Genomic DNA, 18351 nt, shown 5'->3' with positions numbered 1-18351 from the left:
ACTGTGACACTACTGAATATTAATGAAGTTGAACAATAGAGCGCGCTGATTGGTTTGAACCAAGCCTTACTCATGCATTAATGCATCACACTGTAAGACGTAATAAGACACACTCTGGCACAGACGCTCAGTCTGCACGCTGGAATACAACGCTATTATGTCATGGCCGTGACGCAGCTTCAAAAATTTGTTTTTTTTTAAACCGGAAGTACGAATTTGCTTGAAATAACGCAAAAACAACTAATTGACACTTTTTAGTGAAATATATGTGTCCTAATAGTGTTTTTAGCAGTGTGGGACACATATACGACTGTCAACAGCTCAAAAAATGTGTTTTGGTGTTTCGTGACCCTTTAAGAAAAAGTTTAGTTACCCCTGGTTTATAGCAACCAATGATTGGTAAGCGTGAGAGTGAGATATTTTGTGTATTCTAGTCACATAAGCAATTCTCCATTATGACCATTTAGTAGAATTTATCTTATTTTATAGGAATAATTTTATTCATTTATTTTTCTCCTCTGCAGCCTCTCTGCAAGAAAATGCCCCGGTTAGTGATTAGTAACTTTCCACCAGCCCTGTCAGTCAGTGGCAGCCAAGCTGAATGAATCTGCTACACACAAACTAGTGGACAGAGTAACTAAAAAAAATAAAAAATAACGACACACAGTTAATCCAGCAATGGGTTTCCATTCAGCACAGAAAACCTTTGAAAACTTGAAAAGGTTGAAGACTTGAAACTTTATGAACTTTTTTTTTTTTTTGGATTCTGCAACTCTTTGCTCAGTGTGCGAGAAATAGGTTTTGGTATGCTGTTAGCACAAGCTAAATGGAGAGATAATGAGAAAATAATTTTTTTTCAATATACATAGAAATTCCATTTTGTAAAGCATTTGAATGAGGGCATGAATGCACACAGTTTGATGAGATTTTATTTCACTTTTATTGGGAAAGCTCAAACTAGTCCAAAAGAGGTTGGTTTTATAAACCAATAAGTAGCTAAAATTGTACTTGACAAGAAACCATTATTGCTAAAAAAAATTAATAATAATAATAATAAATTAAACTTGCGAAAGACATTCAAAAATTTCAATCATACAGTATAAAATTCTCAATAAATACATTTGGAAAAATCAGCCGAATAAGCACATTGGAAAAGTGCCAGGGAAACTAAGGCCTGCAAGAGAAAGAAGAAACCACATATTACAAAAAAAAAAAAAACAATTATATATAATTTATAATATGATTTATTAGACCATATTAAATTGGATCTGCACATAAAAACATTTATACAAATCTCATTAAACGCTGCTGTTATGCGTCACTATGCTTTTAATGGCATGTATTACTAAAAAAATATGTTATTCTGCATTGTGTCCCACTGTCTGCCGATGCCAGGCCTTTGGCTATTAAAAAGCCTTGACACATTTATATGAGTTTATTGTGATGCCAGACCATCTATGTGAGCTCAGGCAAAAGTAATTACTCAGTACCAAGGGCAAAGTGTGCGTTCTATTAAATAAGAGGCTCTCCTGAGCATTTTATTGTCCCTTGCTTGTCTTCATTCTCCACCACACCATGTCTAGACAGTCTATTTAGAAACCTATCTACTTAGACGACTAGCCAAATGCAGTAGATAAATTACAAATGCTCAAGAGCTAGTGAAGAAGATTTCTATTCTCTCAGTGTGAAGTATTTTCTAAGTGTAAAGCAGTCAATTTTCTCTTCACAAAATGTATGTAGTGTTTGCAGCAAACATGCCAGCGTGTGTTAAAAATACAGTGATATGTCTGTGTAAGATGAGAGTGCCTGCACTAAAGAAGCAACACTAGGAGAAGGCTGAGTGACTGATTGTGTAGAATAACTGAATATGTAAAGCACTGATTATATATGTTAAATACTTCTATGAAGCTATATGTGTCAGAAGTTAGAATGAGTAACATATTATCAAGTGATTATGCTTTCATGACAATGTATGTAAACACTTAATCCTTTTGCATAAGTTGCATCTATGGAGAGAGAACTTTGGTGTCAAAACAGTTGCTGACACAGACCTGTAACATCTCTGCTGACATGAGCTAGTGGGCTGAGAGCCAAGAATAGCAGGACCCCTTAGACTAGAAACCTATTCAAAAATGGTCAAGAGTTAAAAAGAGACTTAGGGGTGTGTCAAATAATCCTGTATAAAAATTGTAACAAACACAGATACTTCAGAAGGTGCAGGAGAGACTTCAGAAGGTGTCCAGGAGAGACTTTAGAATGCTCTGGGGTCTGCTCTGCTCTTTCTCGGCTTTATTATGGAGAATAAAGTCTATTTCCTGATATTCAAAACCTCTGGTCTGATAATTTGTAATTGATTAGTCATCGAATTTACGACAAATGGCGCTCCAACGTGCGGCTGAGAAGAGACGATCGGGTGACACTGGACATGCTGGGGCTTGGAGGAAAAACACAAATATGTGGCCACGATAAAAAACGGTAAGCAATTTTCGCTTATACGTTTGTGTTTTTTCTACCAAGGACCTGCTTGTAACGGTAAAAAGTCATTTGAACTGTTTCTCCAGCTATAACGAACTACAAGTAAAACTAAAAAAGTAAAAGTAAAGATATAAAAGGAAAACAATGGGGTTTGGAATACCAGAAGAAAATAAAAATTTGCATGCAAATTATCTGTGTTTTCCTAAGAGGGCCTTGACGGATAGGATAAACGTTAACTAGTAACTGTTACTCATGTTTGGGAAATTTTTTAATGATGAAGAATATGCCTAGAACATTTTTAAGCTTTAAGAGGAAGTTCTTAAAGTGTGGTGACAATTAATAAGTTAAAACAGATTAAGGTATAGAGAGAAGCGCGCAAAGACCTCGGAGTACCCGTTCTGTTTTAATAATGATAAATATTATTATTCAGGAGGCTGGGGGAAAAAAGGCAAAAATCCTGTGAAATGCTATTTTTACTGAAGGACAGTAAAGACGGGAGCAGAAGTAACAGGCACTCAAGAGGAGTGTAGTGAAGAATTCTGTGGTTAGAGGCTGTTCGGACAGGTCACTCAAGAGGAGTGAGATGTATTTATGTAATTGTAAGTATTTGTGTATTTGTCTGTGTTGCTGGGGTGCTTAGAAGCTTCACCTTTGATCTAGAGAGACTAGAATAGAGGTGAGGTTCAGGTTACACAGTGTAAGAGATGAGGTTAGGATGAGTGAGAAGTATGATTGTGTCTAGAAGTATGTTTGCAATAAGAGTGAGTTTAAAAGAATTATCGTTTTATATTATAATATAAAAGGAAGATTGCATATGTTGTGTGATTTAAGAACAATAAGATAGAGAGTGATGCAGTTTAGGGAAGAGATTGTGATACAGAGGAGGTTTAAGCCTCATAAAATTAATTGAGATCATATTGCATTTGAAAGACACAGACTGAAAAGAAGTATATACTAGTTAAACATTTTTCTGAATAATCTCTGTGTGTTTGAAGTGGTTTTAAGTATGAACTAGGCAGAGAGGTGACTGAAATTCCTGACATGTCGACAGTCTGGAAGAAGGTCTGCTTCAGGAGTGGTAAGAATCTGTCTATTTTAAGAACAAAAGTTTCACAGGACAGATAGAAGCTAAAGAGTAAAGATATATTATAAGGTATTAAATAAATAGAAATATAAAGTAATGTAATAAGATAAATGAAATAAGAAAAATATTAATGATAGAATAAGATTTAATAAATAAAAAGTGTTAATAAAAATGCAACTTGAAGCTATACTAATAAATATTAAGAAATTCAAAAATTGCATAAAACTAACTACATATGGAGATAAATTGTTAAAGTGATCAGGAAATAAATTTACTAAATCAGTATGAATCAAAAAAGATAAGTTAATAATTTGAGTAAATAAAGAATTAGAAGAAAAAACTTTAATGAATATTGATTAATTGAAGAGTTAATGATCAAATGTTTAAGAAAAATAAGCTTAAAAAAATGAATTAGGAAAATCTAAGAGATAAAAATGCTAATTTTTGAAAAGGAAAAGAAGCATAGGAAAATGGAGAAAAAAGAAGTCCAAACATTGTTTAATAGAATAAAAGAGAAGATGTTTAAAAATATATATTATAAAGAAATATAAGATAAAAATTAGAAAAAACAGTAACATTTTAAAGACAATAAGATTTGGCTTTAAAAGATAAAATTATGTTTAAGTGCAATAAAAAATTGTTGTGGAGTAAGTTGACTGTTGTCATCTGTTTTAAAGTCAGCTACAGGCTGTCATCTGAGCCAACAGCTATTTGTAGTAAAAGCAGTGAGTCAGATGTAAAGCATAGACACTGAGGAAAAATGAAAGAACATCATAGTGAGTTCAAAAATTATATATAATTAATATTTTATGTACCTAAAAATTAATTTAAAATTAAAAATTGCATTTCAGATTGGAAAAATGCTTAAAGTAAACAAACATGTAGAGTTAAAATAGTACTATGAACTTGAAGCTATTGCAGTAAGGATTTTGAATAGGTATATTAGACATTTGGCCACCATATAGTACTGTTGAATTAAAACAGGTATGGAAATGTTAGAGATATTAAAATAATGTAAGATGTAATGTAACTAGTGAGGAAGCACTAGAATAAATTAGGAAAAATAAGTGAAGCACAATCTGAAGCCAAAAGAAATTATCTATAAGAACATTTAACAAATAGAAAATTAAGCATATTTACATATGATAAAAATGATTGAGAATTAGAAAAAATAAGTTGTTAAACAGCAAACAAAAATAGATAAATTAATTAATTAATTAAAAAAAAATGGATAAAAGGAGTCTTTATTTGATGAAGGAAAAAATGGAAAAAAAAAAGAGTCATGAGCTAAATTCTAAATATATTAATTAAGAGGACATAGGGATGAACTTTGGGGGACTGTAGTCTTGTACCTACCAGACATCTGAGTACACTGGCAAATGGAAAGGTGTTTGAAAAACACAATGAGCAAAATGGCTGTTGACACTTGTGACATGCTACAGCAGTGATGCAGGCACTGCATACCCAGGATTTACTGAGGACTGAAAAAGCTACATGTGCTCAGAGACATTCAAAAGAGACACTAACAAGAGACTGATGAACTGATCAAAAAGAAAAAAAACGCTCCACCAGAACTTTACATCAGCTGAGTCAAAGAAAAAAGCCAGCCCAAAGAGAGAGGGGGAAACACTGTGCCCTGATATGAAGGAATTTCATCAGGACACCACAGAAAAGACTAGCGCCAATCTGAAGCTAGGTGTCTCAGGTTGCGAGGGGGGATAGTCTGACAGTCCATCTCAAAGTAGCTCCTAAAGTCCAAATTAAGTTCAAGCATTACAGAAGGAAAATTAAGAACAAAAGTTTAGCTACCCATTCTTGTATCAAATCAGACTCCTGTCAATTTGAGAGAGAAATTATTATCATGCAAATTTTTAAGTAAGAAAAAGTGTTATAAGGAAATTCTACAGTGAAATTTTAAATGCGTAATGATATATTATGATGAATGTTAAATAATTTAGGTTTAAGTTTTAATAGGTTTAATCATAAAAGTCCTTAAACGTTGAAGGATAAATTACAATGCAGCAGATTGACTAAAGAAAAAGAGAAAAAGCTTTTGATAAGGCAATAAATAATTTGGAGAATAAATAAGATTGGAATAAAGTATTTAAGTTAAAACTAAATAAAGGAAATATCTTAACATAATTGTATTGTGAATGGCCTAAATCAATATTGGATATTGAAAACTGGAAAAATTCAAATCTAGAAAAATGATTTATAGTTAAAGAGAAGATTGAAATAACAATTTGGAATAAATTCACAGGACATAAGGTCAAAAAGTAACAGTTCTAAATTACTATAAGAAAAATTGAAAGAGAAAAGTGTTTAAGAAAACAATATAAGGAATTAATAAGGAATAATAGTTAAAACAGAGCAAAAATAAATTTACAAAACATACAGTAAGTTTTAATCAGCTGATAAAAAAAAAAAAAAGTGCATCAAAATTGTATGAACAACTAGTTTAATGGGAGTGCCTTAGGAAATAATTATGAGCCAAAAGAAAATAACTCAAAGAAAAAAGGAATTAATATATAGATCAGAAAATAAATTAGCAAAGAAAGAAGTGTCAAATTCCAACTAAATGATTGTCATTACAGGACTGAGATGCAGATAAAATCAGCCAGCACAGTGAGGGTTAAAATGGATCAGATGTAGATCTGCCCATAAAGAAAACCACTAAATGCTGAAATAGGTATAAAACTCTATTGAAAAGTGTAAAAATATAAGAGCTCTAATAGAAACATTTACTGTAATATACAATCTGTCCTAGACATTTAAATTTAAATTTAAAGGAGTAATAAATTATAAGTAACTAATAATATTTAATTGTAGTTAATTTGATAATTAAAATAAATGGTTAATCAAGACAGATAAAAGAGGCTTAATGTTGATAATATGATTTAAGAGCAATCAATAGGAGAAGATTTTCCAGCTGAAGTTCATATTGTATGTGAAGATTTGTTCTTTTTTATGGTAAATATATTAAGTGCTTAGTTTCTATTGAGCTTATTTTAGGTAACTACCAGAGGAGGGTAGAAACTTGTTTGTACTTGTGTAGCTTGATGAATAGCATATACTGTATACACCAGAGTGCATAAAGGGTTATAATAAGGGAGAAGATCATAGTATGGACACTGTCACAATGTGTGGATGATTGAATTATCTACAGCTTCACAGAGCTCTAGTTCAATTAAAAGTCTTGACTGGAGACCATTGCTCCAAACAGTGAGATGATGACTGTTTTTGGTGTTGACTGGATAGAGAATTATTCTGTAAACAAGCACAGTTGAGAAACTATAATGAGTAGATGATTAGAGGTAGCATCAGGAGCAGATTATGAAGCAGGGATAGTTATTACATCTGTGACAAGAGAAGTATTTCCTAAATTTTGAAATGCCTTCAGAAATAAGTTCATAATGGGTTTGCATTCATAAAGTAATTAAAATTAAAGTTAATAAGTGATCAATAAATAAAAACATCTAAAGGAGTATGAAAAATTGTGAATAAAACAAAAGAGAGAATAATTGTATTATGCTCAATTACCAGAAATGGCTGAAAGAGATGAAGATGATCCATCAAGACCAACGCTCAATGAAATATGTGAAAATAATAAACTTAATGGGATTAATTTGCTAACAAGTGCATTGGTGAATGATGGCATGGAAACTGACAGAAACAGACATCTAACACTGCATCGCATGAACTGCTATTGGGTCGACCCATGAAAGAAACCTTGCAAGAAACCGCAGGACCCTTGCAAGAAACCACATGAAACTTTGCATAAAACATTGCATATAATCTCACCTATAACCTTTCATAAACCTCTTGGAATGGTTTGCAAAGATGTCTAATGCAGTAGGGACTTTAATAAAGAAACAATTAATTGCCATGTGCATAGCGATATCTGTGCAGGAAACCAGAAAGGAGCCATGTGAGAGAGCAGTGATACAAGGTCCAATTGGTCTAGGTGATTGAGTCTATCTGTGGATGCTCTGGTGAGCTCAGGAGGAAAGGACCATATCTGGATGAGGGCAAATCCAACAGCTGCCAAAGTGGATGCCATTAATGGGGTACCAATGCCTCAAAGGAGCGAAAGGGAACAACTCCAGCAAGGGAAAGCTGACCGGAAACAGAGGAGCCTGAATATTCCAAAGCTCTAAACTACGAAGTTCAACTTGTGGAAGGAGAAGTTTATCAGAACAAAGTAAAGAGTGATTCTGATAATATGCCTGAATACCACATACAGAAGTGCCACAAGTCAAGGGATGATGAATGCACAACTGCAGATTTCAAAACTCAGACTCAACCACACATCTCCATTAACATCTATTTTTTTTTTGTATATATATTTTTATTAAGTTTTTGCTTTTATATACATATAAACAAATAATAATAAATAAATAAAATAACATCCTTGCAAAATAATGATGATTCAATGACAACAACAGTTAAACAAATAACAAAAAAACAAAACAAAAACAAAAAGGTACAGTTCAGCTCACAAACAAAAATAGGGCTTTACAGGTGCCTATGTACATACATGGGAGTTCAGTAGGTCTGGAAAATTTAAAGAATATTGAAGTATTAATAGTAAGTGTGAAACAATCAATAAAACCAACCATGACATTCTTAATTAAATCCTCTTGTCAGGATTGAAGCAATATCAAAATCAATATATGCCAGGAAAGGTTCCCAGATTTTATGAAAAACTCCACTTTTGTTATGTACAATACAGGTCAGATAATCTAACGACACATATTCAAGAATAGTTCGGTGCCACATCCTAACAGAGGGAGCCTTATCCGAGATCCATTTTAGAAGTATACATTTTCTTGCATTAAAAAGAAGGAAATTGAAAAGCCTCATTTTGTACTTATCAAGACTTACAGGAGGGGACATTCCTAACAAAAAAGATGCTGGATCTGGAACCACAGAAACACCCAAAACCTTACTCACTTCTTCGGAAACCCCCAACCAGAACCTCTGTATTTTGTTACAAAACCAGAAACAGTGGGTAAGGTTACCCATTTCTGTCTTGCACTTGGGACAGAGTGGAGAGAAATCAGCTCTAAATTTACTACGCTGGAGAGGAGAAATATGAGCTCTATGAAGAATCTTAAGTTGGATAGCTCTAACTTTATTACATATGCTCAAATTCTTTGCATTTTTCCAAACTATATTCCAATCTTCATCTGTTACTTGAATATTAAGTTCCTTTTCCCAGATTATTTTAAGAAAATGAGTAGATGTATTAGCATACTCCGATAACAGACTATAAAATGAACTTATAGATTTGATCAAGTGCATCTTAAATAGCTGCTTTTCAATTTCTGAAGAACTTGAATTAGTAAGAAGTGTTGTATCTTTTTGAATATAATTTCTTATTTGTAAATAGCGGAAAAAGTCTCGTCCATCCAGAGAATATTTTTGTGAAATCTGACTAAAAGACATGAGAACATTATTATCAAAGAGATCTTCTAGTTTAGAAAGTCCCTTATGATCCCACTGATGAAAACGTGAATCACTAATACCTGGGGGAAAATCTAGATTATTACAAATTGGAGTATAAATTGATGTTAAACATGACTTACCATCTAGTCGTCTAACCGAATGCCAAGCCTTGACAGAATTTAAAGTTATAGGGTTTGTGGAAGCTACTCTAACAGTCTTCATTCTTTTGAGAAAGAGCAAATTGCGAAGGGGAACCTGTGATTGGGAAGACTCTATATCCAGCCACAATGAAGCTGGGTCTTCTGAAATCCAAGTATTTATGTAACGTAAATGGGCACCCAGTTGATATCTTCTAATATCCGGAAGACCAAGACCACCCATATCCTCCGGTAGACGCAATGTATTAAACCTAATGCGAGGTCTTTTACCAGCCCATATAAAATAACTAAAACATCTGTCCAGATCATTAAAAGTTTTCTGCAAAAAAATTACTGGGATCATCTGAATCGGATATAACAATCTTGGAAGAATGTTCATTTTCAAAAGAGCAATTCGCCCCAGCCAGGATAGAGGAAGAGTATTCCATCTCTCTAGATCAAGTTTAATCCGATTAAAAAGAGGGGTAAAATTTGATTTAAACATCTGGTCAAATTTAGGGGTTATTTGTATTCCTAGATACACAAAGCCTAGTGGAGACCACTTAAATGGAAAAGAAACTGAACTTGACGGGATAGTTTTTAGACTACCTAAAGGCATTGCTTCAGATTTACTAAAATTAATCCTATAGCCTGAAAAGGCACTAAACTCTTTAATAACATTAATAAGATTAATTATAGATATTTCTGGTTTTGATAAGAAAACAAGAACATCATCAGCATAGAGATTAATCTTATGCTGGTTATCAGCTATAGTTAAGCCATATATGCCTAAATCTGACCTAATTGATTCAGCGAGAGGTTCTATTACTAAAGCAAAAAGAAGCGGAGACAATGGGCAGCCTTGTCGAGTTCCTCTACTGATCTCAAAACAAGAGGAACGCAGACCATTAGTTATTACTGCAGCAAAAGGGCCAGTATATAACAATTTGATCCAACTAATGAAATTGTTACCCAGACCGAATTTAGATAGTGTGAGGAACAAATAAGGCCACTCAACTCGATCAAATGCTTTTTCTGCATCCATTGAAATGACAAGACTCTCCATCTTCTGCTGATGTGAAAGTTCAATAATATTTAATAATCTGCGAATACTGTTACCAGAGCTACGTCCTTTAATGAAACCTGTTTGATCTTCTTTTATAAGTTGAGGTAGTAATACTTCAAGCCTTGTAGCAAGGATTTTAGCAAGAATTTTTAAGTCACAATTTAATAAAGATATTGGCCTATAAGAGGCACAGTCCTCTGGTTGTTTCCCTTTTTTAAGTAACAGGGAAATATTAGCTTCCCTTAAAGAAGGGGGGAGAATACCATTCTCCAAGGAATGATTGAACATTTCTAAAAGAGGATCCACTAAAATGTTTTGAAACTCTGTGTAAAATTCCTTACTCAATCCATCTGGACCAGGAGCTTTCCCAGTTTGTAGGTTCCTGATTGCTGTTAATACCTCCTCCCTTGTAATAGGACCATCAAGAGTGATTTTCTGATGTTCAGTTATAGAGGGTAATTTAATTTTAGAAAAAAATACATCCATAAGTTCTAATGAATTACATGGGGATTCTGATTTATACAGGGTTTTAAAAAAGTTAGCAAATGTATTATTGATGAGTGTAACATCAGAGGATGGATGCCCCTGATCATCCTTGATAGAAGACACCAACTGAGAATCTGCTTTTTTCTTAGTAAGATAAGCCAGGTATTTCCCTGGCTTATCACCATGTTCATAGAACCTTTGCTTAGCAAATCTAACTTTCCTCTCAGCAGACCTTATATGCAATGACTCTAACGCAGAGCGTAAGGCAGTAATTTCTTTTAATTTATTTGGTCTAGGATTCTGGACATAATCCCCCTCTGCCCGCCTAAGTTTTGCATCTAGAATGTCCTTTTGTTCTGTTTGTCTCCGCCTCTTACTAGCTGTAAAAGAAATTATAAGACCCCTTGAAAATGCCTTAATCGTTTCCCATAGCAAAGATTTATCTTCTGTAGAAGAAGAATTTATAGTAAAAAATGACTGGAATTCGGACATAAAATAAGAACAAAATTCACTATCTTTGAGAATTAAAGGGTTAAATCTCCAATACCTAGTTTGATTTATAGAGCTCCGTAACCTTAATTGTAGGAAAAGGGCAGCATGATCTGATATTATAATATTACCGATGCTGCTTTTATCTATAAATTGTAGTATCCCTTTAGGCACAAGAAAATAATCTATTCTCGTGTGGCTACTATGTTGTTTCGAGTAGAAAGTAAATTCTTTATCAGCAGGATGCTGTGCTCGCCACACATCCACATAGTCTAAATCTTCACATAAGGAATTAATGAATTTGGCCTGAAATGAGGGAGCTAAGCCTGAAGGAAACTTGTCCATAAGTGGGTTTAACTGACAATTAAAGTCTCCTCCCACCACAGAGTGAGCGGTGTTGCATTCCAGAAATTTACCAAATGCACTTGTTAAAAAATCACATTGATGGCCAGGGGGAAAATATACATTCATAATAGCAATTTCTTCCCCCTGCAACATACCCTTCACAATCAAATAACGCCCATTTTTATCTTTAATACAATTTACCAATCTAAATGGTAAAGACTTTTTGAATAGGATGGCCACTCCTCGGCTCCTTGATGTAAATGAAGAAAAAAAAACTTCACTAAAACCTAACTGTTGCAACTTAAGATGTTCTTTATCATCAAGGTGAGTTTCTTGAAGGAGGGCTATATCAACGTTCTCCTTCCTAAGAAATGTGAGCACTGATTTCCTCTTCACAGGTGTATGTATCCCATTAACGTTCCATGAGCAAATCCTAAGCATACTAACTGACATGTATAAAATAAAAGAAATAAAGGCAAAATCCGACCAAAGAGATTTCCCATAAGAAAGAATATAGACCCTTATTTATATTGGAGGTGAGCTGAATAGCACAAAAACAGGAAGAAAAAAAAGAACAAATAACTATAATACAAAGAACAGTGCAAACTGGATTCAAACTCAAATCGGTCATTACCCTGAAATGGTTAGAATAAACGCAGTTCAGTGTAGGGGAGATCCTGAACGACAAAAGAAAGTCACTTCACCTGTAACGCCAGCAGACATGTGCACCTTTAACACGTAGGCATGTCCAAATGACAGAGGGCTTAATATACAACAGACCCAGTCAAAGACGCGAAACAAAATAGAGTCTACCAGCATAAGCACACATGGCATTTATTGTCTCCATGGCAATAGAAAGGAGTTAAACGCATAGAAACAAGATCCTCGTCAAACATATGGGGATATTTATTCCAGTGATGATAAAAACGTGTCCACTTCAGCTGGATCCTGAATACTTTAGTAATTCCCTGATGTGTAACTTTGAGAGACGCAGGATAAAGTTGAGCATAGGTCGCGCCGGCCGCCCTCAAACGCTTTTTGACCTCGTCAAACTGCCTCCGTTTACGCAAAACCGCGGCAGAAAAATCTTGGAAAATCTTCACTTTAGCATCTCCAAACTTCAAAGCCTGGTCGCCGCTCCCTAACCCCCTCGCTGCTGTGATGACCCGTTCCTTATCCGCGTAGTTATGAAATCTCACTATAACAGCCCTTGGATACGGAGATGTTGCCTTGACAGCTCTGCTTGGAACGCGATGGGCTCTTTCGATCTTCAATCGGTCGGATTTCGTTTGAATGCCCAGAGAGCTCGGTAGCCAGGATTCAAAAAACCTGAGAGGGCGATCACCTTCTACATTCTCGGGAAGCCCAACGATACGTATGTTCTTCCTTCTTCCTCTATTTTCCAAATCGTCTAAGTGTTCGGTTAATTCCAGAATTCGCCTCTCTATCGCTTGTAATTTACCCTCTGTTGGGGCAGCAGCATCTTCCATGGCGGAGATTCTGTTCTCAGTTTCGGCGATTCGTTTTTCATGGTCATCAAGTTTTTCGTTCTGTTGTTGCAATAGTTGAGAGAGTGGACTCAGCTTTTCATCGATTATTTTGGAGATGTTTTCCGTGATTTCCGTAATAACCTGCCGCGTGCCAGGTTCAGGGACGCTGGTGTTAGCATCCGAGGTGATAGTAACGTTAGCATTATCATCCTGACGGTTACTTTTGGTCTCTGATTTGCTGGATTTTTTAGTGTTCCGTTGAGGCATGGCGATCGGTTGCTTCAAAAAGTATGCGTCCAAACTCATAGCAAAGTGTGCTGCAAGTCCCACAGAGGATAATGAACTCCTCCGTCAATAATAATGATAATTAAATCTCAAAGCATGCACCGTCTGATAAACGTGACCGTTCTCTAAGCCGCCATCTTAGATCTCCCCATTAACATCTATTAAAGTCAAGTGAAGATGCTGATAGCTCAGAAGAAGAGAAACAAGGATAAGCAAAGATCAAGATCAACATTTGATGCTTTTTACGATTGCATATTGATTTTGTTTGCATATTGCTTTCATGGTACCTATATATAATATTACTTCAGTATATTCTATATGAGTGTGAAAACTAGCAGCTAGCACTGAACCAACTGAATACTTATGCTTAAAACTTTATTGTCTTTGATGTGTTAAGAGAAAAACAGAGTACAGTCTTTTACTTCCTTCAAATCAAGGGGGAAGACGTTTGGCTGGACTTCTGTCAAAGTACAGTGGCATAATCTAGTCAATTGATAACAGCTATGTGGCTAATATCAGTCACTAGATAGAGGTAATTAAGAGAACTGGATTATGAAATTGCACTTTGGGGTTAAAAGACAATAATATTAAGACTAAAGTCTTAAGAGGAGGGATTGAAGAAGATTTCTATTCTCTCAGTGTGAAGTATTTTCTAAGTGTAAAGCAGTCAATTTTCTCTTCACAAAATGTATGTAGTGTTTGCAGCAAACATGCCAGCGTGTGTTAAAAATACAGTGATATGTCTGTGTAAGATGAGAGTGCCTGCACTAAAGAAGCAACACTAGGAGAAGGCTGAGTGACTGATTGTGTAGAATAACTGAATATGTAAAGCACTGATTATATATGTTAAATACTTCTATGAAGCTATATGTGTCAGAAGTTAGAATGAGTAACATATTATCAAGTGATTATGCTTTCATGACAATGTATGTAAACACTTAATCCTTTTGCATAAGTTGCATCTATGGAGAGAGAACTTTGGTGTCAAAACAGTTGCTGACACAGACCTGTAACATCTCTGCTGACATGAGCTAGTGGGCTGAGAGCCAAGAATAGCAGGACCCCTTAGACTAGAAACCTATTCAAAAATGGTCAAGAGTTAAAAAGAGACTTAGGGGTGTGTCAAATAATCCTGTATAAAAATTGTAACAAACACAGATACTTCAGAAGGTGCAGGAGAGACTTCAGAAGGTGTCCAGGAGAGACTTTAGAATGCTCTGGGGTCTGCTCTGCTCTTTCTCGGCTTTATTATGGAGAATAAAGTCTATTTCCTGATATTCAAAACCTCTGGTCTGATAATTTGTAATTGATTAGTCATCGAATTTACGACAAAAGCTAGTAAGAGTGAAAAGGGAAGCATAAATGAAAGAACAGCACTGTCTTATTATTATTATTATTTTTTTTTTATTTCCAAGACTGGGCACAGAGCTATATTTCAGATGAGCCTGAGCAGAATTCTGTATAAGTCATTAAAGATTAACTGGAGCTGCAGGAATTATAAAATGAGCAAACAATTTTACACACCTATTCTGGTATTTCATCTTCTGTTGCAATGGTTTTTATGCTTTGCTTACTCTCTCTGATCGCGTTAAAACAAGACCCTTGGTATGGTCAGTGGAATATATTAGGTGGTTACTAGAGAGCGATGGTAGCCAATGTCTTTAAAGTTTGACAAAGGAAACATTGTGTCTATATAACCTCAATTGTAACATTAACCTTCTGGGGTCTGAGGGTGTTTTGGGGCTCTGGAGAAGTTTTGACATGCACTGACATTTGTGTTGTTTTCTGTATCTTTAAAACATATTAGGGGTGTCACGATTTAGATTTTTAATCGAAATCGATCGAAATTTATGCTCAATTTCGATTATCAAATCAAAAAATAGAATCGTCGATGCTGCCACGCCCCATGTCACGTCAGCTTGGCTTGCCGAGGGGGAAAAAACAGGCTTGTTGAAGTGCTTGTTGAACTGTAGATACAGGAGACCCGTCGACAGAGCTTAAATCCTCTCCTCTTTCAAAAAAGTCGCCGGTGTGTAAGCATTTTGGATTTCCAGTGAGTTATGTTGACAACGTTCGTGTTGTCGACAAAAAAAAAAAAAACACAGTTTTGCAAGCTCTGCTATGTACGTATTAGGGTTCGTCCGATAGACAACACCGGCATCGCGATCCTCCGCCCGCCCCCGTTGCAAATCCGCTCGCGAAAAGTACACACCCAGGCCCTGTTTACACTTTGTTTTTAAATGGCATTTTAGAACGACAACGATTTGACATCAACAGGGGAATGTGGCATTTCTAAGCAGCCCTCCTTCCTCTCTACCTCTGACACACACACACAGACACAGACGCACACATACAGCCATGGGCTCGAGACAGCGGGTTCAGGCAGTCAGAAGATCATTAGACTGCTTCAATCTTTCACTCACTTGTACTTAGTCATTTTAGCGAACACCTCAGATACTGTTAGCTGGTTCCTGTTGGTTGTGCGTCTTTTTTTACCGACGCCATTATAACGACACAGATCACTGCCTATTCCCGAGTCCCGCAGAAAAAGTGATTGACAGGTGGTAATTATGTGTGTATCTTGCGTTTATTCATTTACTGTATTCATTTGTTTATGGGTAAAACAAAGACCACGCAGGTCAGGTAGTTAAACGGTAGTGTTGTGTTGTTTAATGTTCAGTCCTATTATTACTGTTTGTGACCACTAGGCGTCATGAGAGGTATGTGGAAGGAAAAGGGAGAGAACAAAAATAAAGTAGTGTGGAGCTAAGCAGAGTTGTCCGGCTGATATTCATTTACAAATCTATACAAAACACTACATTTTTGGCGACGAGAATGGCAGCACTTAGTTTACCTACACCTCCTATGTTTTTAACATGCCTGGGCCAGCCCCCAGTTCCGATTCATTCGTGGAAGAAGATGTTTGAAACTATGTGGTTGCAATCGATGCTACGGGAGATCGGTGGCCAGAAAAGAGGAAGCGTGCTGTCTTACTACAGTGCTTGGGAGCCGAGGGTTTAAGAGTTTTCTATACGTTACCCAATACAGGTCAGAATCTTGCTGATGTAGAGGTAGAGAGTTCCAGAGTTTGGGTGCAATAACACTAAATGATCTGCCCCCCATTGAAGAGAGGCGATACCGAGGGACAGCAAGAAGGCCAGAGTCAGCAGACCGTTGGGGTGTAGGGGACAAGCATGTTGCAGAGATAGGAGGGTGCAAGGTTATTTAAGGATCAAAATGCAAGGAGGAGAATTTTGAATTTAATCCGGTATGCAACCGGGAGCCAATGAAGATCATACAAGATTGGGGTTATGTGAGCCGAACGTTTGGTATGAGTGAGTATTCTACCTGCAGAGTTTTGAATATACTATATTCTGGAGATGAGGCTGGCAGGCAGGCCAATGAAAAGAGCATTACAGTAGTCGATGCGTGAGGAGACAAATGCATGGATGACAGTCTCAGCATCCTTGCTACTGATGAAGGGACGCAGTTGTGAAATGCGACGTAAGTGAAAGAATGCAGATTTAGTGACAGATTTAATGTGTGACTGAAAAGAGAGTGTGGAGTCAAAGATTACACCTAATTTTTTTACAGAAGTAGATGTTTTAATGTGCAAGCCAGCAATCTCACAGGAATAACTGGTGGGAATATTGCTGGTAAGTGCTGGGGTGCCAATAAAAATGATCTCAGTTTTGTCCATATTAAGTTTTAGTGAATTTGAGGTGAGCCAATCATTAATATCATTCACACAAGCAGAGATGTTTTCAATTTGGGCGGATGCAGTTGGAGTACATACAGAGTAAAGTTGAATATCATCAGCATAAAGATGATAGTTAAGACCGTGATGTTGTAGAATCAGACCAAGTGGAATTAGGTATACTGAGAACAATAGTGGGCCAAGAACAGAACCCTGGGGAACGCCTCGCTTCAGGGGGACAGTAGGTGACTGAAAATCCTTAACAGAGATGAATATTTGACTATCTGAGAGATATGAAGAGAACCAAGAAAGAGCAGTACCAGAAACACCCAGATTAGAGAGACGTGAGATAAGTAAATCACGAGAGACTGTATCAAAGGCAGAACTGAGGTCGAGTAGAAGTAATATAGACAAGGAGCCAGAATCCCCAGACAGTAATAGATCATTCACTACCTTTACAAGTGCAGTTTCAGTACTATGGAGGGGGCGAAAACCAGATTGAAAAGGGTCCAGGAGATTATTATCAACTAGAAAAGACTGGAGTTGGGTAGCAACAGTACTTTCCAGTAATTTAGATATGAAAGGTAGATTGGAAATAGGATGATAATTAGATAGAATCGAGGGGTCGAGGTTGGGTTTCTTAAGCACAGGTGGGACGGCAGCAGTTTTGAGTGGCAGAGGAAATGATGCCTGAGTGAGAGATGAATTGATAAAGTGAGAGATGACAGGGGAGATAACAGAGTGGCAGAGTTTCAGGAGGGAGGTAGGAGCAGGATCAAGGTGACATGATGATGAGCTGGATTTCAATATTAGCTTAGAGACAGAATCAGGGGTCGTCAGTAAAAAGCAGGACAGAGACTGACTGGAGAGACATGATGGATGGCTGAGCTCTGTATCAGTAGGAACGCACTGGTGGACCCCATTAGTCTTATCGAGCAGATAATCCAAATAGGAACAGCAAAACTCAGTAAAAGCTAAGGCCCTTTGAGGTGGGGGGCTAGTAAGCTTATTTATTGTATTAAATAGTGATTTTGGCTTATTGCTTGATTTATTAATTGTAGTAGAGATGAATTTAGAGCGAGCTAAGGTGAGAGCAGATTTATATGATTTAATATGATCTTGAAAGGCCAAATAATGAACAGTAAGACCGGTTCTCCTATAGAGACGTTCAAGCTGTCTACCAGTGCCCTTGAGAGTACGGAGCTCAGGAGTGAACCAGGGAGAAGAGTGAGTGGCGGGGACATATCTGGTCTTAATAGGAGCGTGCTGCTGCAGGACTTCAGAAATAGTAGAGTGATAGTTAGACAGTATCATAGATGGGGAAGAGATATTAATGACATCAGAGAGGT

The 18351-nt window shown here is 36.3% G+C and overlaps 1 long non-coding RNA gene across 2 annotated transcripts in view; it reads right to left on the bottom strand.

Annotated features, from left to right (window-relative positions):
- Positions 1–14637, bottom strand: part of LOC147832140 (uncharacterized) — a 107661-nt gene extending 93024 nt beyond the window's left edge. The window contains exons 1-2 of one of the 2 annotated variants that reach the window (XR_015518190.2): positions 13462–14637; positions 5035–7882 (exon numbers count right to left, since the gene is read on the bottom strand). This is a non-coding gene — a long non-coding RNA (uncharacterized LOC147832140). Of the gene's footprint in view, positions 1–4228; positions 7883–13461 lie in introns of those variants that run through there. The other variant, XR_015518189.2, reaches the window with a different exon arrangement.
- Between the last annotated feature and the right edge of the window lie 3714 nt (positions 14638–18351).

The sequence above is a fragment of the Danio rerio genome, chromosome 20, assembly GCF_052040795.2.
Source record: "Danio rerio strain M-AB ecotype USA chromosome 20, GRCz13ab, whole genome shotgun sequence".
Taxonomy (NCBI): Eukaryota; Metazoa; Chordata; class Actinopteri; order Cypriniformes; family Danionidae; genus Danio; species Danio rerio.
Note: the sequence above shows the minus strand (reverse complement) of the source record. Positions and strands in the feature narration are given on the sequence as shown.